Below are 25951 nucleotides of genomic sequence, written 5' to 3'. Positions count from 1 at the left end.
AGGGATGCTGTCTAAACCGGTAGCCTTGGGAGGGTTAACACGTTTAAATATTTTAGAGAGAGCCCACTGTCTTTGGTAGCGGGCCGTGTCGGTGGCACTGTATTGTCCTCAAAGCGCTCAAATAAGTTGTTTAATTTGTCTGGGAGCAAGATGTCTCGTGTTAGAGCCATTGAATTGCGACTCCACTTGGTCTCTATCGTGACGCTTGCATATTTGATTGCTTTATAGATAACTACACTGTTTGTATTCGGTTGTTTCCAGTCACCTTGCCATGACTAAATGCAGTGGTACGTGTTTTCAGTCACCTTGCCATGACTAAATGCAGTGGTACGTGTTTTCACTCACCTTGCCATGACTAAATGCAGTGGTACGTGTTTTCAGTCACCTTGCCATGACTAAATGCAGTGGTACGTGTTTTCAGTCACCTTGCCATGACTAAATGCAGTGGTACGTGTTTTCAGTCACCTTGCCATGACTAAATGCAGTGGTACGTGTTTTCAGTCACCTTGCCATGACTAAATGCAGTGGTACGTGTTTTCAGTCACCTTGCCATGACTAAATGCAGTGGTACGTGTTTCCAGTCACCTTGCCATGACTAAATGCAGTGGTACGTGTTTTTCAGTCACCTTGCCATGACTAAATGCAGTGGTACGTGCCATGCCACTAAATGCAGTGGTACGTGTTTTCAGTCACCTTGCCATGACTAAATGCAGTGGTACGTGTTTTCAGTCACCTTGCCATGACTAAATGCAGTGGTACGTGTTTTCAGTCACCTTGCCATGACTAAATGCAGTGGTACGTGTTTTCTAAATGCAGTGAGTACGTGTTTTCAGTCACCTTGCCATGACTAAATGCAGTGGTACGTGTTTTCAGTCACCTTGCCATGACTAAATGCAGTGGTACGTGTTTTCAGTCACCTTGCCATGACTAAATGCAGTGGTACGTGTTTTCAGTCACCTTGCCATGACTAAATGCAGTGGTACGTGTTTTCAGTCACCTTGCCATGACTAAATGCAGTGGTACGTGTTTTCAGTCACCTTGCCATGACTAAATGCAGTGGTACGTGTTTCCAGTCACCTTGCCATGACTAAATGCAGTGGTACGTGTTTTCAGTCACCTTGCCATGACTAAATGCAGTGGTACGTGTTTTCAGTCACCTTGCCATGACTAAATGCAGTGGTACGTGTTTTCAGTCACCTTGCCATGACTAAATGCAGTGGTACGTGTTTTCAGTCACCTTGCCATGACTAAATGCAGTGGTACGTGTTTCCAGTCACCTTGCCATGACTAAATGCAGTGGTACGTGTTTTCAGTCACCTTGCCATGACTAAATGCAGTGGTACGTGTTTTCAGTTTTGCCCGAATGCTGCCATCAATCCACAGTTTCTAGTTAGGGAAAGTTTTAATAGTCGCTGTGGAAACAACATCTCCTATACACTACCTTATATACTCGCTCACCGAATCTGCGTATACAATGTTATTGTCTGAGGCTATCCGGAACATATTCTTGTCCACGTGATCGAAGCAATCTTGAAGCATGGAATCCGATTGGTCAGACCAGTGTTGGATAGACCTAAGCATGGGGGCTTCCTGTTTTAGTTTCTGCCTATAGGAGGGGAGCAACAAGATGGAGTCTTGGTCAGATTTGCCAAAGGTAGGACGGGGGAGGGCCTTATAAGCATTGCGGAAGTTAGAGAAGTAGTGGTCGAGTGTGTTACTTGCTCGTGTACTGCAATCGATATGCTGATAGAATTTAAGTAGCCTTGTTCTCAGATTAATTCTGTTAAAATCCCCAGCTACAATACATGCAGCCTCAGGATATATGGTCTCCAGTTTGCATAAAGTCCAGTGAAGTTCCTTGATGGCCGTCTTGGTATCCGCTTGCAGGGGGATATACACGGCTGTGACGATAATCCAGGAAATGCCCTGGGACGTGCAGACAAAGGATCTGCTTGTGCTGGTAAGTCTCTCTGATATCCAATAGTTCTTCCTGGCTGTATTCAATAACACTTAAGGTTTTATGGGCTAACAATGTAAGAAATAATACATAAAAAAACGAAATACTGCACAGTTTCCTAAGAACTTGAAGCGAAGCTGCCATCTCTATCTTGCATACTATATACTATATACTACTAGATCATTTTAGTGTACTGTAAACGAAAGGTATCATTTCAGTTGAGCATTTCAGTTGCTAGGCAACCTCTTGCTAGCTTGTTAGCATGTGTGGTTAGTGTGGTTAGTGTAGTTCGTATGGGTAGTATGGTTAGTGTGGTTAGTGTGGGTAGTGTGGGTAGTGTGGTTAGTGTAGTTAGTGTAGTTCGTATGGGTAGTGTGGTTAGTGTGGTTAGTGTGGTTAGTGTAGTTCATATGGGTAGTGTGGTTAGTGTGGGTAGTGTAGTTAGTGTGGGTAGTGTGGTTAGTATAGTTAGTGTGGGTAGTTGTGTTTAGCGTAGTTCGTGTGGGTAGTGTGGGTAGTGTGGTTAGTGTGGGTAGTGTGGTTAGTACGGGTAGTGTAGTTAGTGTGGGTAGTGTGGTTAGTATGGGTAGTGGGGTTAGTGTGGGTAGTGTGGGTAGTGTGGGTAGTGTGGGTAGTATGGTTAGTGTGGGTAGTGTGGTTAGTGTGTTTAGTATGGGTAGTGTAGGTAGTGTGGTTAGTATGGGTAGTGGGGTTAGTGTGGGTCGTGTGGTTAGTATGGGTAGTATGGGTAGTGTGGTTAGTGTGGTTAGTGTGGGTGGTGTGGTTAATGTGGTTAGTGTGGTTAATGTGGTTAGTGTGGTTAGTGTGGGTGGTGTGGTTAATGTGGTTAGTGTGGTTAATGTGGTTAGTGTAGTTAGTATGGGTAGTGTGGTTAGTGTGGTTAGTGTGGTTGATGTGGTTAGTGTGGGTGGTGTGGTTAATGTGGTTAGTGTGGTTAATGTGGTTGATGTGGGTAGTGTGGTTAGTATGGGTAGTGTGGTTAGTGTGGTTAATGTGGTTAGTGTGGTTAGTATTGGATCACAGCTAATATCTCTCTATATGTTCCTGTTCAGGGAGTCATATCAACCGTCACGAGTAAACCGTTAGTCTGACGTTATTAAGCGTTGGTACTGTTATGGAACCTCCAGGAATCGTAAATGTCTTTGACAATATGTTTCACACCAGTAGCAAGTTTCAGTCATTAGCGTGACATCACTGAGGCCACATGGTCTCTGAAGTCTGTCCCACAGAGATGACCTCATAGCGCTCGGCAACAGAACAATTTCACTATGACATCACAGTTAAAACAGACATTCTTAATAGTCGTTGTAAGGGGGGAGGGGGGGGGGGGTCTTTCATTGCTATACCATCACATCCATCACTGACGTACTGTAGTACACATACATCTTTGTGACAGTTATAATGACTAAAACAGGGAGGGATCCTTTCATTAGCGTCTAGTGTACAAATATCATGTTTCTGTATTTGACTCTGTCCAGGTCTCTGTCCTGTGACTCTGTGAACAGAGAACACCACCATGTTCGTGAGAGTCTCGTTTTTTAATAGAAGAGTCATATTAGGAGTCATATTAGTTTGTAGCCCAAACTGTTCAGAAGCTACATACGTTTTTGTGAGAAGACTGATTTTCGGGATGTCTCCCGGATGTCTCCAGGATGTTCTTCGGATGTTCCTCGGATGTCTCCCGGATGTCTCCAGGATGTTCTTCGGATGTTCCTCGGAGGTCTCCCGGATGTCTCCAGGATGTTCTTCGGATGTTCCTCGGAGGTCTCCCGGATGTCTCCCGGATGTCTCCAGGATGTTCTTCGGATGTTCCTCGGAGGTCTCCCGGAGGTCTCCCGGATGTCTCCCGGTCTGACAAACACCATTGTGGCTCGGCCACTTTCCATCACTGATGCAGATGGCCGACATCTACGGATGCGGTGGATTGAGACACAGCTCACGATAAATGTAAATTAAAAGTGTGGAAAAAAGTGTTGACAGTGCTGAATAAAATCTTAAACATAAACTCACTTATAAAAAAACAGCAGCTCCTTGCTGTATTTGTTGACAGTCTCTCTAGTCATGGTTTTTAAAGTTTCGAAATCTCACACAGTGGAGTCGACTATCAACTTCCCTTTGGGCTCCTGGAAGCTGCAGAGTGCAGACAATGTGATCTGAGTGGCCAGCGGTAGGCCTATAGGTGCACTTGATATTCTCTCCGTGCCCCGCCAGGTAGGCGGAGTTTGTACCTTCAGACACATGAAATGGGACAGGAAGACAGCTCTTCTGTCCCATAGAGTCTCTATAGAGACAGGGAGACAGCTCTTCTGTCACATATAGTCTCAATAGAGACCGGAAGACAACTCTTCTGTCCCATAAAGTCTCTATAGAGACAGTAAGACAGCTTTTCTGTCTATAGACGCAGGAAATTGCTGTCACTTCAAATGCCATGGAAATAATTCAGAACCAGGCCACCAGCACTCAGAACTAGCATTGTGTTCAAATCGCTCGCCGCACATTCCATGGCACTTAATCGACACCATGCGTCTTGAGTTCAGCTGGGGAATAATTACACACTTGCATACCTCCTCTGTCCCTTGGGGTGAGGAGCTGGCCTACTGTTTCTACTCTTTAGGAGTGTGTTTCCATGTTCTGTGAAGTGACATCTCAGTGTTTCCAGTGGGAGTAAGAGGCCCAGGTCTGAGGGATGATGAAGGGCAAAACGTTTTGAAATGATACGTTCTACAGTCCTGACACAGGACCCTTCTAGAGAGTGTTCTGAACTCTAGTGGAAACATTCTACAGCCCTGACACAGGACCCTTCTAGAGAGACAGTGTTCTGAGCTCTAGTGGAAACATTCTACAGTCCTGACACAGGACCCTTCTAGAGAGACAGTGTTCTGAACTCTAGTGGAAACATTCTACAGCCCTGACACAGGACCCTTCTAGAGAGTGTTCTGAGCTCTAGTGGAAACATTCTACAGTCCTGACACAGGACCCTTCTAGAGAAACAGTGTTCTGAGCTCTAGTGGAAACATTCTACAGTCCTGACACAGGACCCTTCTAGAGAGACAGTGTTCTGAGCTATAGTGGAAACATTCTACTGTCCTGACACAGGACCCTTCTAGAGAAACAGTGTTCTGAGATCTAGTGGAAACATTCTACAGTCCTGACACAGGACCCTTCTAGAGAGACAGTGTTCTGAGTTCTAGTGGAAACATTCTACAGTCCTGACACAGGACCCTTCTAGAGAGACAGTGTTCTGAGCTCTAGTGGAAACATTCTACAGTCCTGACACAGGACCCTTCTAGAGAAACAGTGTTCTGAGCTCTTGTAGAACTATTCTACAGTCCTGACATAGGACCCTTCTAGAGAGTGTTCTGAGCTCCAGTGGAAACATTCTACAGTCCTGACACAGGACCCTTCTAGAGAGTGTTCTGAGCTCTAGTGGAAACATTCTACAGTCCTGACACAGGACCCTTCTAGAGAAACAGTGTTCTGAGCTCTAGTGGAAACATTCTACAGCCCTGACACAGGACCCTTCTAGAGAGACAGTGTTCTGAGCTCTAGTGGAAACATTCTACAATCCTGACACAGGACCCTTCTAGAGAGTGTTCTGAGCTCTAGTGGAAACATTCTACAGTCCTGACACAGGACCCTTCTAGAGAGTGTTCTGAGCTCTAGTGGAAACATTCTACAGTCCTGACACAGGACCCTTCTAGAGAGTGTTCTGAGCTCTAGTGGAAACATTCTACAGTCCTGACACAGGACCCTTCTGGAGAGTGTTCTGAGCTCTAGTGAAACATTCTACAGTCCTGACACAGGACCCTTCTAGAGAGTGTTCTGAGCTCTAGTGGAAACATTCTACAGTCCTGACACAGGACCCTTCTAGAGAGTGTTCTGAGCTCTAGTGGAAACATTCTACAGCCCTGACACAGGACCCTTCTAGAGAAACAGTGTTCTGAGCTCTAGTGGAAACATTCTACAGTCCTGACACAGGACCCTTTTAGAGAAACAGTGTTCTGAGCTCTAGTGGAAACATTCTACAGTCCTGACACAGGACCCTTCTAGAGAGACAGTGTTCTGAGCTCTAGTAGAAACATTCTACAGTCCCGACACAGGACCCTTCTAGAGAGACAGTTTTCTGATGTCTAGTAGAAACATTCTACAGTCCTGACATAGGACCCTTCTAGAGAGACAGTGTTCTGATGTCTAGTAGAAACATTCTACAGTCCTGACACAGGACCCTTCTAGAGAGTGTTCTGAGCTCTAGTGGAAACATTCTACAGCCCTGACACAGGACCCTTCTAGAGAGTGTTCTGAGCTCTAGTGGAAACATTCTACAGTCCTGACACAGGACCCTTCTAGAGAGTGTTCTGAGCTCTAGTGGAAACATTCTACAGCCCTGACACAGGACCCTTCTAGAGAGTGTTCTGAGCTCTAGTGGAAACATTCTACAGCCCTGACATAGGACGCTTCTAGAGAGTGTTCTGAGCTCTAGTGGAAACATTCTACAGTCCTGACACAGGACCCTTCTAGAGAGTGTTCTGAGCTCTAGTGGAAACATTCTACAGTCCTGACACAGGACCCTTCTAGAGAGTGTTCTGAGCTCTAGTGGAAACATTCTACAGTCCTGACACAGGACCCTTCTAGAGAGACAGTGTTCTGAGCTCTAGTGGAAACATTCTACAGTCCTGACACAGGACCCTTCTAGAGAGTGTTCTGAGCTCTAGTGGAAACATTCTACAGTCCTGACACAGGACCCTTCTAGAGAGTCAGAGTTCTGAGCTCTAGTGGAAACATTCTACAGTCCTGACACAGGACCCTTCTAGAGAGTGTTCTGAGCTCTAGTGGAAACATTCTACAGTCCTGACACAGGACCCTTCTAGAGAGACAGAGTTCTGAGCTCTAGTGGAAACATTCTACAGTCCTGACACAGGACCCTTCTAGAGAGAACAGTGTTCTGAGCTCTAGTGGAAACATTCTACAGTCCTGACACAGGACCCTTCTAGAGAGACAGTGTTCTGAGCTCTAGTGGAAACATTCTACAGTCCTGACACAGGACCCTTCTAGAGAAACAGTGTTCTGAGCTCTGGTGGAAACATTCTACAGTCCTGACACAGGACCCTCTAGAGAAACAGTGTTCTGAGCTCTAGTGGAAACATTCTACAGTCCTGACATAGGACCCTTCTAGAGAGACAGTGTTCTGAGCTCTAGTAGAAACATTCTACAGTCCTGACACAGGACCCTTCTAGAGAGACAGTGTTCTGAGCTCTAGTAGAAACATTCTACAGTCCTGACACAGGACCCTTCTAGAGAGACAGTGTTCTGAGCTCTAGTAGAAACATTCTACAGTCCTGACACAGGACCCTTCTAGAGAGACAGTGTTCTGAGCTCTAGTAGAAACATTCTACAGTCCTGACACAGGACCCTTCTAGAGAGACAGTGTTCTGATGTCTAGTAGAAACATTCTACAGTCCTGACACAGGACCCTTCTAGAGAGTGTTCTGAGCTCTAGTGGAAACATTCTACAGCCCTGACACAGGACCCTTCTAGAGAGTGTTCTGAGCTCTAGTGGAAACATTCTACAGTCCTGACACAGGACCCTTCTAGAGAAACAGTGTTCTGAGCTCTAGTGGAAACATTCTACAGCCCTGACACAGGACCCTTCTAGAGAGACAGTGTTCTGAGCTCTAGTGGAAACATTCTACAGTCCTGACACAGGACCCTTCTAGAGAAACAGTGTTCTGAGCTCTAGTGGAAACATTCTACAGTCCTGACACAGGACCCTTCTAGAGAAACAGTGTTCTGAGCTCTAGTGGAAACATTCTACAGCCCTGACACAGGACCCTTCTAGAGAGACAGTGTTCTGAGCTCTAGTGGAAACATTCTACAGTCCTGACACAGGACCCTTCTAGAGAAACAGTGTTCTGAGCTCTAGTGGAAACATTCTACAGCCCTGACACAGGACCCTTCTAGAGAAACAGTGTTCTGAGCTCTAGTGGAAACATTCTACAGCCCTGACACAGGACCCTTCTAGAGAAACAGTGTTCTGAGCTCTAGTGGAAACATTCTACAGTCCTGACACAGGACCCTTCTAGAGAAACAGTGTTCTGAGCTCTAGTGGAAACATTCTACAGTCCTGACACAGGACCCTTCTAGAGAAACAGTGTTCTGAGCTCTAGTGGAAACATTCTACAGTCCTGACACAGGACCCTTCTAGAGAAACAGTGTTCTGAGCTCTAGTGGAAACATTCTACAGTCCTGACACAGGACCCTCCTAGAGAAACAGTGTTCTGAGCTCTTGTAGAAACATTCTACAGCCCTGACACAGGACCCTTCTAGAGAAACAGTGTTCTGAGCTCTAGTGGAAACATTCTACAGTCCTGACACAGGACCCTTCTAGAGAAACAGTGTTCTGAGCTCTAGTGGAAACATTCTACAGTCCTGACACAGGACCCTTCTGAGAGAACAGTGTTCTGAGCTCTAGTGGAAACATTCTACAGTCCTGACACAGGACCCTTCTAGAGAGTGTTCTGAGCTCTAGTGGAAACATTCTACAGTCCTGACACAGGACCCTTCTAGAGAGTGTTCTGAGCTCTAGTGGAAACATTCTACAGCCCTGACACAGGACCCTTCTAGAGAAACAGTGTTCTGAGCTCTAGTAGAAACATTCTACAGTCCTGACATAGGACCCTTCTAGAGAGACAGTGTTCTGATGTCTAGTAGAAACATTCTACAGTCCTGACACAGGACCCTTCTAGAGAGTGTTCTGAGCTCTAGTGGAAACATTCTACAGCCCTGACACAGGACCCTTCTAGAGAGTGTTCTGAGCTCTAGTGGAAACATTCTACAGTCCTGACACAGGACCCTTCTAGAGAGTGTTCTGAGCTCTAGTGGAAACATTCTACAGCCCTGACACAGGACCCTTCTAGAGAGTGTTCTGAGCTCTAGTGGAAACATTCTACAGCCCTGACACAGGACCCTTCTAGAGAGTGTTCTGAGCTCTAGTGGAAACATTCTACAGCCCTGACATAGGACCCTTCTAGAGAGACAGTGTTCTGAGCTCTAGTGGAAACATTCTACAGTCCTGACACAGGACCCTTCTAGAGAAACAGTGTTCTGAGCTCTAGTGGAAACATTCTACAGCCCTGACACAGGACCCTTCTAGAGAAACAGTGTTCTGAGCTCTAGTGGAAACATTCTACAGTCCTGACACAGGACCCTTCTAGAGAAACAGTGTTCTGAGCTCTAGTGGAAACATTCTACAGTCCTGACACAGGACCCTTCTAGAGAAACAGTGTTTTGAGCTCTAGTGGAAACATTCTACAGCCCTGACACAGGACCCTTCTAGAGAAACAGTGTTCTGAGCTCTAGTGAAAACATTCTACAGCCCTGACACAGGACCCTTCTAGAGAAACAGTGTTCTGAGCTCTAGTGGAAACATTCTACAGTCCTGACACAGGACCCTTCTAGAGAAACAGTGTTCTGAGCTCTTGTAGAACCATTCTACAGTCCTGACACAGGACCCTTCTAGAGAAACAGTGTTCTGAGCTCTTGTAGAAACATTCTACAGTCCTGACACAGGACCCTTCTAGAGAAACAGTGTTCTGAGCTCTAGTAGAAACATTCTACAGTCCTGACATAGGACCCTTCTAGAGAAACAGTGTTCTGAGCTCTTGTAGAAACATTCCACAGTCCTGACACAGGACCCTTCTAGAGAGACAGTGTTCTGATGTCTAGTAGAAACATTCTACAGTCCTGACATAGGACCCTTCTAGAGAGACAGTGTTCTGAGCTCTAGTAGAAACATTCTACAGCCCTGACACAGGACCCTTCTAGAGAGACAGTGTTCTGAGCTCTAGTGGAAACATTCTACAGTCCTGACACAGGACCCTTCTAGAGAAACAGTGTTCTGAGCTCTAGTGGAAACATTCTACAGTCCTGACACAGGACCCTTCTAGAGAAACAGTGTTCTGAGCTCTAGTGGAAACATTCTACAGTCCTGACACAGGACCCTTCTAGAGAAACAGTGTTCTGAGCTCTAGTGGAAACATTCTACAGTCCTGACACAGGACCCTTCTAGAGAAACAGTGTTCTGAGCTCTAGTGGAAACATTCTACAGTCCTGACACAGGACCCTTCTAGAGAAACAGTGTTCTGAGCTCTAGTGGAAACATTCTACAGTCCTGACACAGGACCCTTCTAGAGAAACAGTGTTCTGAGCTCTTGTAGAAACATTCTACAGTCCTGACACAGGACCCTTCTAGAGAAACAGTGTTCTGAGCTCTAGTGGAAACATTCTACAGTCCTGACACAGGACCCTTCTAGAGAAACAGTGTTCTGAGCTCTTGTAGAAACATTCTACAGTCCTGACACAGGACCCTTCTAGAGAAACAGTGTTCTGAGCTCTAGTGGAAACATTCTACAGTCCTGACACAGGACCCTTCTAGAGAAACAGTGTTCTGAGCTCTAGTGGAAACATTCTACAGTCCTGACACAGGACCCTTCTAGAGAAACAGTGTTCTGAGCTCTAGTGAAACATTCTACAGCCCTGACACAGGACCCTTCTAGAGAAACAGTGTTCTGAGCTCTAGTGGAAACATTCTACAGTCCTGACACAGGACCCTTCTAGAAGAAACAGTGTTTTGAGCTCTAGTGGAAACATTCTACAATCCTGACACAGGACCCTTCTAGAGAAACAGTGTTCTGAGCTCTAGTGGAAACATTCTACAGCCCTGACACAGGACCCTTCTAGAGAAACAGTGTTCTGAGCTCTAGTGGAAACATTCTACAGTCCTGACATAGGACCCTTCTAGAGAAACAGTGTTCTGAGCTCTTGTAGAAACATTCTACAGTCCTGACATAGGACCCTTCCAGAGAGACAGTGTTCTGAGCTCTAGTAGAAACATTCTACAGTCCTGACACAGGACCCTTCTAGAGAGACAGTGTTCTGAGCTCTTGTAGAAACATTCCACAGTCCTGACACAGGACCCTTCTAGAGAGACAGTGTTCTGAGCTCTAGTAGAAACATTCTACAGTCCCGACACAGGACCCTTCTAGAGAGACAGTTTTCTGATGTCTAGTAGAAACATTCTACAGTCCTGACATAGGACCCTTCTAGAGAGACAGTGTTCTGAGCTCTAGTGGAAACATTCTACAGCCCTGACACAGGACCCTTCTAGAGAGACAGTGTTCTGAGCTCTAGTGGAAACATTCTACAGTCCTGACACAGGACCCTTCTAGAGAAACAGTGTTCTGAGCTCTAGTGGAAACATTCTACAGCCCTGACACAGGACCCTTCTAGAGAAACAGTGTTCTGAGCTCTAGTGGAAACATTCTACAGTCCTGACACAGGACCCTTCTAGAGAAACAGTGTTCTGAGCTCTAGTGGAAACATTCTACAGTCCTGACACAGGACCCTTCTAGAGAAACAGTGTTCTGAGCTCTAGTGGAAACATTCTACAGCCCTGACACAGGACCCTTCTAGAGAAACAGTGTTCTGAGCTCTAGTGGAAACATTCTACAGTCCTGACATAGGACCCTTCTAGAGAAACAGTGTTCTGAGCTCTTGTAGAAACATTCTACAGTCCTGACATAGGACCCTTCCAGAGAGACAGTGTTCTGAGCTCTAGTAGAAACATTCTACAGTCCTGACACAGGACCCTTCTAGAGAAACAGTGTTCTGAGCTCTTGTAGAACTATTCTACAGTCCTGACACAGGACCCTTCTAGAGAAACAGTGTTCTGAGCTCTAGTAGAAACATTCTACAGTCCTGACACAGGACCCTTCTAGAGAAACAGTGTTCTGAGCTCTAGTGGAAACATTCTACAGTCCTGACACAGGACCCGTCTAGAGAAACAGTGTTCTGAGCTCTAGTGGAAACATTCTACAGCCCTGACACAGGACCCTTCTAGAGAGACAGTGTTCTGAGCTCTAGTGGAAACATTCTACAGTCCTGACACAGGACCCTTCTAGAGAAACAGTGTTCTGAGCTCTAGTGGAAACATTCTACAGCCCTGACACAGGACCCTTCTAGAGAAACAGTGTTCTGAGCTCTAGTGGAAACATTCTACAGTCCTGACACAGGACCCTTCTAGAGAAACAGTGTTCTGAGCTCTAGTGGAAACATTCTACAGTCCTGACACAGGACCCTTCTAGAGAAACAGTGTTCTGAGCTCTTGTAGAAACATTCTACAGTCCTGACATAGGACCCTTCTAGAGAAACAGTGTTCTGAGCTCTTGTAGAAACATTCCACAGTCCTGACACAGGACCCTTCTAGAGAGACAGTGTTCTGATGTCTAGTAGAAACATTCTACAGTCCTGACATAGGACCCTTCTAGAGAGACAGTGTTCTGAGCTCTAGTAGAAACATTCTACAGCCCTGACACAGGACCCTTCTAGAGAGACAGTGTTCTGATGTCTAGTAGAAACATTCTACAGTCCTGACAACGGACCCTTCTAGAGAGACAGTGTTCTGAGCTCTAGTGGAAACATTCTACAGCCCTGACACAGGACCCTTCTAGAGAGACAGTGTTCTGAGCTCTAGTGGAAACATTCTACAGTCCTGACACAGGACCCTTCTAGAGAAACAGTGTTCTGAGCTCTAGTGGAAACATTCTACAGCCCTGACACAGGACCCTTCTAGAGAAACAGTGTTCTGAGCTCTAGTGGAAACATTCTACAGTCCTGACACAGGACCCTTCTAGAGAAACAGTGTTCTGAGCTCTAGTGGAAACATTCTACAGTCCTGACACAGGACCCTTCTAGAGAGACAGTGTTCTGAGCTCTAGTGGAAACATTCTACAGTCCTGACACAGGACCCTTCTAGAGAAACAGTGTTCTGAGCTCTAGTGGAAACATTCTACAGTCCTGACACAGGACCCTTCTAGAGAAACAGTGTTCTGAGCTCTTGTAGAACTATTCTACAGTCCTGACACAGGACCCTTCTAGAGAAACAGTGTTCTGAGCTCTTGTAGAAACATTCTACAGTCCTGACACAGGACCCTTCTAGAGAGACAGTGTTCTGATGTCTAGTGGAAACATTCTACAGTCCTGACACAGGACCCTTCTAGAGAAACAGTGTTCTGAGCTCTAGTAGAAACATTCTACAGTCCTGACACAGGACCCTTCTAGAGAAACAGTGTTCTGATGTCTAGTAGAAACATTCTACAGCCCTGACACAGGACCCTTCTAGAGAGACAGTGTTCTGAGCTCTAGTAGAAACATTCTACAGTCCTGACACAGGACCCTTCTAGAGAAACAGTGTTCTGAGCTCTAGTGGAAACATTCTACAGTCCTGACACAGGACCCTTCTAGAGAAACAGTGTTCTGAGCTCTAGTGGAAACATTCTACAGTCCTGACACAGGACCCTTCTAGAGAAACAGTGTTCTGAGCTCTAGTGGAAACATTCTACAGTCCTGACACAGGACCCTTCTAGAGAAACAGTGTTCTGAGCTCTTGTAGAACTATTCTACAGTCCTGACACAGGACCCTTCTAGAGAAACAGTGTTCTGAGCTCTTGTAGAAACATTCTACAGTCCTGACACAGGACCCTTCTAGAGAAACAGTGTTCTGAGCTCTAGTGGAAACATTCTACAGTCCTGACACAGGACCCTTCTAGAGAGACAGTGTTCTGAGCTCTAGTGGAAACATTCTACAGTCCTGACACAGGACCCTTCTAGAGAAACAGTGTTCTGAGCTCTAGTGAAAACATTCTACAGCCCTGACACAGGACCCTTCTAGACAAACAGTGTGCTGAGCTCTAGTGGAAACATTCTACAGTCCTGACACAGGACCCTTCTAGAGAAACAGTGTTCTGAGCTCTTGTAGAAACATTCCACAGTCCTGACACAGGACCCTTCTAGAGAAACAGTGTTCTGAGCTCTAGTAGAAACATTCTACAGTCCTGACACAGGACCCTTCTAGAGAGACAGTGTTCTGAGCTCTTGTAGAAACATTCTACAGTCCTGACACAGGACCCTTCTAGAGAAACAGTGTTCTGAGCTCTTGTAGAAACATTCTACAGTCCTGACACAGGACCCTTCTAGAGAAACAGTGTTCTGAGCTCTAGTAGAAACATTCTACAGTCCTGACATAGGACCCTTCTAGAGAGACAGTGTTCTGAGCTCTAGTAGAAACATTCTACAGTCCTGACACAGGACCCTTCTAGAGAAACAGTGTTCTGAGCTCTAGTAGAAACATTCTACAGTCCTGACATAGGACCCTTCTAGAGAGACAGTGTTCTGAGCTCTTGTAGAAACATTCTACAGCCCTGACACAGGACCCTTCTAGAGAGACAGTGTTCTGATGTCTAGTAGAAACATTCTACAGTCCTGACATAGGACCCTTCTAGAGAAACAGTGTTCTGAGCTCTTGTAGAAACATTCTACAGTCCTGACACAGGACCCTTCTAGAGAAACAGTGTTCTGAGCTCTAGTAGAAACATTCTACAGTCCTGACATAGGACCCTTCTAGAGAAACAGTGTTCTGAGCTCTTGTAGAAACATTCCACAGTCCTGACATAGGACCCTTCTAGAGAGACAGTGTTCTGAGCTCTAGTAGAAACATTCTACAGTCCTGACACAGGACCCTTCTAGAGAGACAGTGTTCTGAGCTCTAGTAGAACTATTCTACAGTCCTGACACAGGACCCTTCTAGAGAAACAGTGTTCTGAGCTCTTGTAGAAACATTCTACAGTCCTGACACAGGACCCTTCTAGAGAAACAGTGTTCTGAGCTCTTGTAGAAACATTCCACAGTCCTGACATAGGACCCTTCTAGAGAGACAGTGTTCTGAGCTCTAGTAGAAACATTCTACAGTCCTGACACAGGACCCTTCTAGAGAGACAGTGTTCTGATGTCTAGTAGAAACATTCTACAGTCCTGACACAGGACCCTTCTAGAGAGACAGTGTTCTGATGTCTAGTAGAAACATTCTACAGTCCTGACACAGGACCCTTCTAGAGAGTGTTCTGAGCTCTAGTGGAAACATTCTACAGTCCTGACACAGGACCCTTCTAGAGAGACAGTGTTCTGAGCTCTAGTAGAAACATTCTACAGCCCTGACACAGGACCCTTCTAGAGAGACAGTGTTCTGATGTCTAGTAGAAATATTCTACAGTCCTGACATAGGACCCTTCTAGAGAGACAGTGTTCTGAGCTCTAGTAGAAACATTCTACAGCCCTGACACAGGACCCTTCTAGAGAGACAGTGTTCTGAGCTCTTGTAGAAACATTCTACAGTCCTGACACAGGACCCTTCTAGAGGACAGTGTTCTGAGCTCTTGTAGAACTATTCTACAGTCCTGACACAGGACCCTTCTAGAGAAACAGTGTTCTGAGCTCTAGTGGAAACATTCTACAGTCCTGACATAGGACCCTTCTAGAGAAACAGTGTTCTGAGCTCTTGTAGAAACATTCTACAGTCCTGACATAGGACCCTTCCAGAGAGACAGTGTTCTGAGCTCTAGTAGAAACATTCTACAGTCCTGACACAGGACCCTTCTAGAGAGACAGTGTTCTGAGCTCTTGTAGAAACATTCCACAGTCCTGACACAGGACCCTTCTAGAGAAACAGTGTTCTGAGCTCTTGTAGAAACATTCTACAGTCCTGACACAGGACCCTTCTAGAGAGACAGTGTTCTGAGCTCTTGTAGAAACATTCTACAGTCCTGACACAGGACCCTTCTAGAGAGACAGTGTTCTGAGCTCTAGTAGAAACATTCTACAGTCCTGACACAGGACCCTTCTAGAGAGACAGTTTTCTGATGTCTAGTAGAAACATTCTACAGTCCTGACATAGGACCCTTCTAGAGAGACAGTGTTCTGATGTCTAGTAGAAACATTCTACAGTCCTGACACAGGACCCTTCTAGAGAGTGTTCTGAGCTCTAGTAGAAACATTCTACAGTCCTGACACAGGACCCTTCTAGAGAAACAGTGTTCTGAGCTCTTGTAGAAACATTCTACAGCCCTGACACAGGACCCTTCTAGAGAGACAGTGTTCTGATGTCTAGTAGAAATATTCTACAGTCCTGACATAGGACCCTTCTAGAGAGACAGTGTTCTGAGCTCTAGTAGAAACATTCTACAGCCCTGACACAGGACCCTTCTAGAGAGACAGTGTTCTGAGCTCTTGTAGAAACATTCTACAGTCCTGACACAGGACCCTTCTAGAGAGTGTTCTGAGCTCTAGTGGAAACATTCTACAGCCCTGACACAGGACCCTTCTAGAGAGACAGTGTTCTGAGCTCTTGTAGAAACATTCTACAGCCCTGACACAGGACCCTTCTAGAGAGACAGTGTTCTGATGTCTAGTAGAAATATTCTACAGTCCTGACATAGGACCCTTCTAGAGAAACAGTGTTCTGAGCTCTAGTAGAAACATTCTACAGCCTGACACAGGACCCTTCTAGAGAGACAGTGTTCTGAGCTCTTGTAGAAACATTCTACAGTCCTGACACAGGACCCTTCTAGAGAAACAGTGTTCTGAGCTCTAGTGAAACATTCTACAGCCCTGACACAGGACCCTTCTAGAGAAACAGTGTTCTGAGCTCTTGTAGAAACATTCCACAGTCCTGACACAGGACCCTTCTAGAGAGACAGTGTTCTGATGTCTAGTAGAAACATTCTACAGTCCTGACATAGGACCCTTCTAGAGAGACAGTGTTCTGAGCTCTAGTAGAAACATTCTACAGCCCTGACACAGGACCCTTCTAGAGAGACAGTGTTCTGAGCTCTTGTAGAAACATTCTACAGTCCTGACACAGGACCCTTCTAGAGAGTGTTCTGAGCTCTAGTGGAAACATTCTACAGCCTGACACAGGACCCTTCTAGAGAGACAGTGTTCTGAGCTCTTGTAGAAACATTCCACAGTCCTGACACAGGACCCTTCTAGAGAGACAGTGTTCTGAGGTCTAGTAGAAACATTCTACAGTCCTGACACAGGACCCTTCTAGAGAGTGTTCTGAGCTCTAGTAGAAACATTCTACAGCCCTGACACAGGACCCTTCTAGAGAAACAGTGTTCTGAGCTCTAGTAGAAACATTCTACAGCCCTGACACAGGACCCTTCTAGAGAGTGTTCTGATGTCTAGTAGAACTCACTCTAGAAAAACCTCCAAAGAGTTCTACTGTGAACAGTATACTATATTCTATCAAGGTTAATGAGACAGCCTCATCATGCCATGAATAAGGGTAGAGGTTGGGAAGTAGGGGGGGTGGGGGTGAAGTTCCTTATCTTTGATAACACATTCTCTGTGAACATTGATACGTACTGTATCCAACCAAGAGAAGTCCTAACAATGTGCTGCTACCTTTCCATTAACCTCTGTTAAGAATCAGGCATGTTTCCACCAGTCTATCCCTGTCAAACACATTGTTCATACACAGGACAACATCCCCAATCACTGCACTAATACAATATTTCTAAGGACCAGGGGAAAGTGTGCCTCCTACTGTCCATCCAACACCACTTCCAGCAGCATCTGGTCTCCCATCCAGAGCACAACCATGTGTGTGTGTCTGCTGACCCCTCCTGTCTCAGCCTCCAGTATTTATGCTGCAGTAGTTTATGTGTCGGGGGGCTAGGGTCAGTTTGTTATATCTGGAGTACTTCTCCTGTCCTATTCTGTGTCCTGTGTGAATCTAAGTGTGCGTTCTCTAATTCTCTCCTTCTCTCTTTCTTTCTCTCTCTCGGAGGACCTGAGCCCTAGGACCATGCCCCAGGACTACGTGACATGATGACTCCTTGCTGTCCCCAGTCCACCTGGCCGTGCTGCTGCTCCAGTTTCAACTGTTCTACCTTATTATTATTCAACCATGCTGGTCATTTATGAACATTTGAACATCTTGGCCATGTTCTGTTATAATCTCCACCTGGCACAGTCAGAAGAGGACTGGCCACCCCACATATGCTCTCTCTAATTCTCTCTTTCTTTCTTTCTCTCTCTCGGAGGACCTGAGCCCTAGGACCATGCCCCAGGACTACCTGACATGATGACTCCTTGCTGTCCCCAGTCCACCTGACCGTGCTGCTGCTCCAGGTTCAACTGTTCTGCCTTATTATTATTTGACCATGCTGGTCATTTATGAACATTTGAACATCATGGCCATGTTCTGTTATAATCTCCACCCGGCACAGCCAGAAGAGGACTGGCCACCCCACATAGCCTGGTTCCTCTCTAGGTTTCTTCCTAGGTTTTGGCCTTTCTAGGGAGTTTTTCCTAGCCACCGTGCTTCTACACCTGCATTGCTTGCTGTTTGGGGTTTTAGGCTGGGTTTCTGTACAGCGCTTTGAGATATCAACTGATGTACGAAGGGCTATATAAATACATTTGATTTGATTTGATTTGAAGCAGGACCAACCCTGCTTAGCTTCAGAAGCAAACCAGCAGGTGGTCTACTCACCAGAAGGTGTAGTTTAATACTCTCCTCTGTGTCAGAAGGTGTAGTTTAATACTCTCCCCTGTGTCAGAAGGTGTAGTTTAATATCCTCCTCTGTGTCAGAAGGTGTAGTTTAATACTCTCCTCTGTGTCAGAAGGTGTAGTTTAATACTCTCTGTGTCAGAAGGTGTAGTTTAATACTCTCCTCTGTGTCAGAAGGTGTAGTTTAATACTCTCCTCTGTGTCAGAAGGTGTAGTTTAATACTCTCCTCTGTGTCAGAAGGTGTAGTTTAATACTCTCCTCTGTCAGAAGGTGTAGTTTAATACTCTCCTCTGTGTCAGAAGGTGTAGTTTAATACTCTCCCCTGTGTCAGAAGGTGTAGTTTAATACTCTCCTCTGTGTCAGAAGGTGTAGTTTAATACTCTCCTCTGTGTCAGAAGGTGTAGTTTAATACTCTCCCCTGTGTCAGAAGGTGTAGTTTAATACTCTCCTCTGTGTCAGAAGGTGTAGTCTCTGTGTCAGAAGGTGTAGTTTAATACTCTCCTCTGTGTCAGAAGGTGTAGTCTCTGTGTCAGAAGGTGTAGTCTCTGTGTCAGAAGGTGTAGTTTAATACTCTCCTCTGTGTCAGAAGGTGTAGTTTAATACTCTCCTCTGTGTCAGAAGGTGTAGTTTAATACTCTCCTCTGTGTCAGAAGGTGTAGTCTCTGTGTCAGAAGGTGTAGTCTCTGTGTCAGAAGGTGTAGTTTAATACTCTCCTCTGTGTCAGAAGGTGTAGTTTAATACTCTCCTCTGTGTCAGAATGTGTAGTCTCTGTGTCAGAAGGTGTAGTTTAATACTCTCCTCTGTGTCAGAATGTGTAGTCTCTGTGTCAGAAGGTGTAGTTTAATACTCTCCTCTGTGTCAGAAGGTGTAGTTTAATACTCTCCTCTGTGTCAGAAGGTGTAGTTTAATACTCTCCCCTGTGTCAGAAGGTGTAGTCTCTGTGTCAGAAGGTGAAGTTTAATACTCTCCTCTGTGTCAGAAGGTGTAGTCTCTGTGTCAGAAGGTGTAGTTTAATACTCTCCTCTGTGTCAGAAGGTGTAGTCTCTGTGTCAGAAGGTGTAGTTTAATACTCTCCTCTGTGTCAGAAGGTGTAGTTTAATACTCTCCTCTGTGTCAGAAGGTGTAGTCTCTGTGTCAGAAGGTGTAGTTTAATACTCTCCTCTCTGTCAGAAGGTGTAGTCTCTGTGTCAGAAGGTGTAGTCTCTGTGTCAGAAGGTGTAGTCTCTGTGTCAGAAGGTGTAGTTTAATACTCTCCTCTGTGTCAGAAGGTGTAGTTTAATACTCTCCTCTGTGTCAGAAGGTGTAGTTTAATACTCTCCCCTCTGTGTCAGAAGGTGAAGTTTAATACTCTCCTCTGTGTCAGAAGGTGTAGTAGAAGGTTTTTAATACTCTCCTCTGTGTCAGAAGGTGTAGTTTAATACTCTCCCCTGTGTCAGAATGTGTCTGTGTCAGAAGGTGTAGTTTAATACTCTCCTCTGTGTCAGAAGGTGTAGTTTAATACTCTCCTCTGTGTCAGAAGGTGTAGTTTAATGTAGTTTAATACTCTCCTCTGTGTCAGAAGGTGTAGTCTCTGTGTCAGAAGGTGTAGTCTCTGTGTCAGAAGGTGTAGTTTAATACTCTCCTCTGTGTCAGAAGGTGTAGTCTCTGTGTCAGAAGGTGTAGTCTCTGTGTCAGAAGGTGTAGTCTCTGTGTCAGAAGGTGTAGTCTCTGTGTCAGAAGGTGTAGTCTCTGTGTCAGAAGGTGTAGTCTCTGTGTCAGAAGGTGTAGTCTCTGTGTCAGAAGGTGTAATCTCTGTGTCAGAAGGTGTTGTTCAAAACCTCCCCACTGTTTTCATCTCCTCTCTGACTACTAACACAAAGCAGGTTATTTTTCACTCTGCCCACATTAAAATAAATGACAAACTGTATCATGGTCTTCTAAATCTGCAGTCTGTTTGTCTATGTGCAACTGAGTGCAACTGGGTCCTGGACTTCCTGACGGGCCGCCCCCCAGCTGGTGAAGGTAGGAACAACATTTCCACTCCGCTGATCCTCAACACTGGGGCCCCACAAGGGTGTGTTCTCAGCCCTCTCCTGCATTCCCTTTTCACATACAACTGCGTGGTCATGCACGACTCCAACTCAATCATCAAGTTTGCAGACGACACTACAGCAGTAGGCTTGATTACCAAGAACGACGAGACGGCCTACAGGGAGGAGGTGAGGGCCCTCGGAGTATGGTGTCAGGAAAATAACCTCTCACTTAATGTCAGCAAAACAAAAGAGATGATCGTAGAAACAGCAAAGGGAGCACCCCCCTATCCACATCGACGGGACAGCAGTGTAGAAGGTTGGACATTTTAAGTTCCTCAGTGTACATATCACCAACAAACTGAATTGATCCACTCACACAGACAATGTGGTGAAGATGGCGCAACATGGTTACCCGGACTATTTGCATTGAGTGCCTCCTCCACCCCCCCAAAACCCTCTTTTTACGCTGCTGCTACTCTTTGTTTATCATATATGCATAGTCACTTTAACTAAACATTCATGTACATACTACCTAAATTGACCTGATCAACCAATGCTCCCGCACATTTGCTAACCAGGCTATCTGCATTGTGTCCAACCCACCACCCGCCAATCCCTCTTTTTACGCTACTGCTACATTCTGTTCATCATATATACAATCGTCACTTTAACCATATCTACATGTACATACTACCTCAATCAGCCTGACTAACCGGTGTCTGTATGTAGCCTCGCTACTTTTGTAGCCTCTCTACTGTACATAGCCTGTCTTTTTACTGTTGTTTTATTTCTTTACTTACCTATTGTTCACCGAACACCTTTTTTGCACTATTTGTTAGAGCCTGTAAGGAAGCATTTCACTGTAAGGTCTACCTACACCTGTTGTATTCGGCACACGTGTCAAAGAAACTTTGATTTGATCTGATCTGTGGACTGACTGGGTATAGTCAAGGGTAGTATCTGGGGACTGACTGGATATAGTCAAGGGTAGTATCTGGGGACTGACTGGGTATAGTCAAGTGTAATATCTGGGGACTGACTGGGTATAGTCAAGGGTAGTATCTGGGGACTGACTGGGTATAGTCAAGGGTAGTATCTGGGGACTGACTGGGTATAGTCAAGGGTAGTATCTGGGGACTGACTGGGTATAGTCAAGGGTAGTATCTGGGGACCGACTGGATATAGTCAAGGCTGGTATCTGGGGACTGACTGGGTATAGTCAAGGGTAGTATCTGGGGACTGACTGGGTATAGTCAAGGGTAGTATCTGGGGACTGACTGGATATAGTCAAGGGTAGTATCTGGGGACTGACTGGATATAGTCAAGGGTAGTATCTGGGGACCGACTGGATATAGTCAAGGGTAGTATCTGGGGACTGACTGGGTATAGTCAAGGGTAGTATCTGGGGACTGACTGGGTATAGTCAAGGGTAGTATCTGGGGACTGACTGGGTATAGTCAAGGGTAGTATCTGGGGACTGACTGGGTATAGTCAAGGGTAGTATCTGGGGACTGACTGGGTATAGTCAAGGGTAGTATCTGGGGACTGACTGGGTATAGTCAAGGGTAGTATCTGGGGACTGACTGGGTATAGTCACGGGTAGTATCTTGAGACTGACTGGGTATTGTCAAGGGTAGTATCTGGGGACTGACTTGCGCGGTAAAAGTGCACCAGGTGACCCACCTGGTTATGCTCAGAGGACAAACCCTACATCTGGGCCCAATCAGGACAGGGAACCCCCATGAAAGTACTCTCTTTTCCCCCAGGGCAAGGGATCCCAGAGAAATTACCCAATTATAACACATACTTCCTGGGCTGTTGAGACTGGGTTTGATCATGTGATGAAATGGAACCATTAGAACCCATGAGATTGAAAATTATTATATTATTTTAACTATTTATTTGATTGACTTTTTATAATGGTCCACTTTGGCTCTGGGCACTTTGCAAATCATTATATTTTTCTGATGGAAGAATGCTTCATGGTCCTCATTGCTAGAGGATAACCACATTAGTCCATTGAATGTTGTTGGGGTCACTTTACACCGTGGAACTGAGAGGCTCTGAGCAGGGGATCCCCAACCCAAGGAGATGCAGACCTGGATGGTAAGCGGGAAGATGAATCTGTCCCTTGTGTCTGGAAGATGGAGGTGAGGATTCTGGAATGCTGACGTGAAATTCTTGCCTCACGGCAGATACATAGACGGGACACTGAACCATGAACAAGTGTGTGTGTGTGTGTATGGGTGTGTGTATGTGGGAGGTGTGTGTGTGTGTGTGTGTGGGTGGGGTGGGTGGGTGGGAGGGTTCTCACCTAAAAAGCCCCTACTGGACTCTGGCCCACACTAAACGTGTGGTCCACCGTTTTCCCTCATTAAGTTTGACTAGTTGAGAACTTCATAGCTTGAGAGAAATAACACATTTCCTCCCATAGCAATGGTAGCGGCAGAGTCATTATCAACAGTGACTTTGGCCAGCACACATGATAGGCCTCTACTTGCATCCAAGTTTTCAGAACGTTCTAGTATTTTAAAGAGATTTTGGATATCATGTGGGCAGGAAGTCCTGCCACAGACCAGAAATATGTCTCACCCTTCCCTTGTATCACTCCTCTATCCACTCTGTTACTTCTCCTCCTCTACCCACTCTGTTACTTCTCCTCCTCTACCCACTCTGTTACTTCTCCTCCTCTACCCACTCTGTTACTTCTCCTCCTCTAGCCACTCTGTTACTTCCCCTCTTCTACCCACTCTGTTACTTCTCCTCCTCTATCCACTCTGTTACTTCTCCTCCTCTATCCACTCTACTTCTTCTCCTCTATCCACTCTGTTACTTCTCCTCCTCTATCCACTCTGTTACTTCTCCTCCTCTATCCACTCTGTTACTTCTTCTCCTCTATCCACTCTGTTACTTCTCCTCTTCTACCCACTCTGTTACTTCCCCTCTTCTACCCACTCTGTTACTTCTCCTCCTCTACCCACTTTGTTACTTCTCCTCTTCTACCCACTCTGTTACTTCCCCTCCTCTATCCACTCTGTTACTTCTCCTCCTCTACCCACTCTGTTACTTCTCCTCCTCTACCCACTCTGTTACTTCTCCTCCTCTACCCACTCTATTTCTTCTCCTCTTCTACCCACTCTGTTACTTCTCCTCCTCTACCCACTCTGTTACTTCTCTTCTTCTACCCACTCTGTTACTTCTCCTCTTCTACCCACTCTGTTACTTCTCCTCCTCTACCCACTCTGTTACTTCTCCTCCTCTATCCACTCTGTTACTTCTCTTCTTCCCACTCTGTTACTTCTCCTCCTCTACCCACTCTGTTACTTCTCCTCCTCTAGCCACTCTGTTACTTCTCCTCCTCTATCCACTCTGTTACTTCTCCTCTTCTACCCACTCTGTTACTTCTCCTCTTCTACCCACTCTGTTACTTCTTCTCCTCTATCCACTCTGTTACTTCTCCTCTTCTACCCACTCTGTTACTTCTCCTCCTCTACCCACTCTGTTACTTCTCCTCCTCTACCCAACCTAGTCTCAGAGCATTTCGTATTATTCTGTACGTAAGACACTCCATTCAGTATGATATGCTACATTTAGTTTGGTATGTAGTCATTTATGGAAGTACATCACTCATTTTGTATGATATGCTACTAATTACAATTAGTATTACAGTTGATGTCAAAAGTTTACATACACTTAGTTTACAACTAGGTTGGTGTCATTAAAACTCGTTTTTCAACCACTCTACAAATTTCTTGTTAACAAACTATAGTTTTGTCAAGTCGGTTAGGACATCTACTTTGTGCATGACACAAGTAATTTTTCAAACAATTTTATACAGACAAATTATTTCAATTATCATTCACTGTATCACAGTTCCAGTGGGTCAGAAGTTTACATACATTCAATTGACTGGGCCTTTAAAAAGCTTGGAAAATTCCAGAAAATGATGTCATGGCTTTAGAAGCTTCTGATAGGCTAATTGACATCAATTGAATAATTGGAGGTGTACCTGTGGATATATTTCAAAGCCTACCTTCAAACTCAGTGCATCTTTGCTTGACATCATGGGGAAATCAAAATAAATAAGCCAAGACCTCCAAAAATTGTAGACCTTCACAAGTTTGGTTAATCCTAGAGGGGGATATTTGCAAACTCCAGAAGGTACCACGCTCATCTGTACAACCAATAGTACGCAAGTATAAACACCATGGGACCACGCAGCCGTCATACCGGTCAGGAAGGAGACACGTTCTGTCTCCTAGAGATGAACGTACTTTGGTGTGAAAAGTGCAAATCAATCCCAGAACAACAGCAAAGGACCTTGTGAAGATTCTAGAGGAAACAGGCACAAAAGTATCTATATCCACAGTAAAACGAGTCCTATATCGACATAACCTGTAAGGCCGCTCAGCAAGGAAGAAGCCACTGCTCCAAAACCGCTATAAAAAAGCCAGACTACTGTTTGCAACTGCACATTGGGACAAAGATGGCACTTTTTGGAGAAACGTCCTCTGGTCTTCTGCAACAAAAATTGAACTGTTTGGCCATAATGACCATCGTTATGTTTGGAGAAAAAAACACTCTACTTCCATGTTCGCCTTAAGTAACAATCTGTCTCATGTAAACATACCAATTGTAACGTATCATACTAATTTGAGAGTCACAGATTTACATTTACTATGTTATGTCTAGTCTATGAGACCAGGTTGCTCTACCTACTCTATTACTTCCCCTCCTCTTTCAGGATTACACAACGACCTTTCAGTTATTTCTCTCTTTCCATTGGTCACTGCCCTGCCCTGGTATCCCCACACAAAGACCTGTATCAGACAAGTCTTACAATACCTATCCAGGTGTTGTAAGATCTGGCATCCATCAACAACGCTTGGCTAGAGGAATGTGCCCTATGTGTTGAGGTTACATGGGGAGCTGTACGTAGCAGGGCCTGAGTGATATATATATATGCCATTTATCAGACGCTTTTATCCAAAGCGACTTACAGTCATGTGTGCATACATTCTACATATGGGTGGTCCCGGGAATCGAACCCACTACCCTGGCGTTACAAGCGCCATGCTCTACCAACTGAGCTACAGAAGGACCAGTGATTAATATGTCTGACAGACTGGCTGCCATGACAAACCCCCTGGCTCCTGTGATGTGGACAAAATGCAGGCCAAACATGAAACATTCTGCATTTTGGAGCCTGACTGCTGATGAGAGTTAAGTGACAATGAGTTAGAGATGAGAGGAGGGCTGGGATGGGCTCTATACTCACAGTGGAAGAGATGAGAGGAGATCTGGGAAGGGCTCTATACTCACAGTGGAAGCAACACAGTAGCAGAACAATAATTTCAGTGTCTGGACTCTTTGAAACCTTGTTGAGATTTAGTGTATATTACCATCTGGCATTGCAGGAGAAAATGGAAATAATGGAGCAGCAAGAGGTTGAGTTATGATGAGAGGTTGAGGTATGGTGGATCAGAGATTGAGGTATGGTGGAACAGAAGTTGAGGTATGGTGGATCAGAGGTTGAGGTATGGTAGATCAGAGGT

General features: G+C 45.3%; 1 long non-coding RNA gene across 2 annotated transcripts; it reads left to right on the top strand.

Moving 5' to 3' along the window:
• Positions 1-18530: 18530 nt before the first annotated feature.
• On the top strand, positions 18531-20283 carry LOC127909021 (uncharacterized). 2 transcript variants are annotated; one of them, XR_008069440.1, is made up of 3 exons: positions 18531-18941; positions 19038-19620; positions 19946-20283. It is a non-coding gene; the product is annotated as an uncharacterized LOC127909021 (long non-coding RNA). The 2 variants fall into 2 exon arrangements; XR_008069441.1 differs by having other exon boundaries at positions 18531-19620; positions 19946-19987; positions 20020-20283.
• The last annotated feature ends 5668 nt before the right edge of the window (positions 20284-25951 follow it).

The sequence above is a fragment of the Oncorhynchus keta genome, chromosome 18, assembly GCF_023373465.1.
Source record: "Oncorhynchus keta strain PuntledgeMale-10-30-2019 chromosome 18, Oket_V2, whole genome shotgun sequence".
Taxonomy (NCBI): domain Eukaryota; kingdom Metazoa; phylum Chordata; class Actinopteri; order Salmoniformes; family Salmonidae; genus Oncorhynchus; species Oncorhynchus keta.
This window is presented reverse-complemented; position numbering and strand designations above follow the sequence as displayed.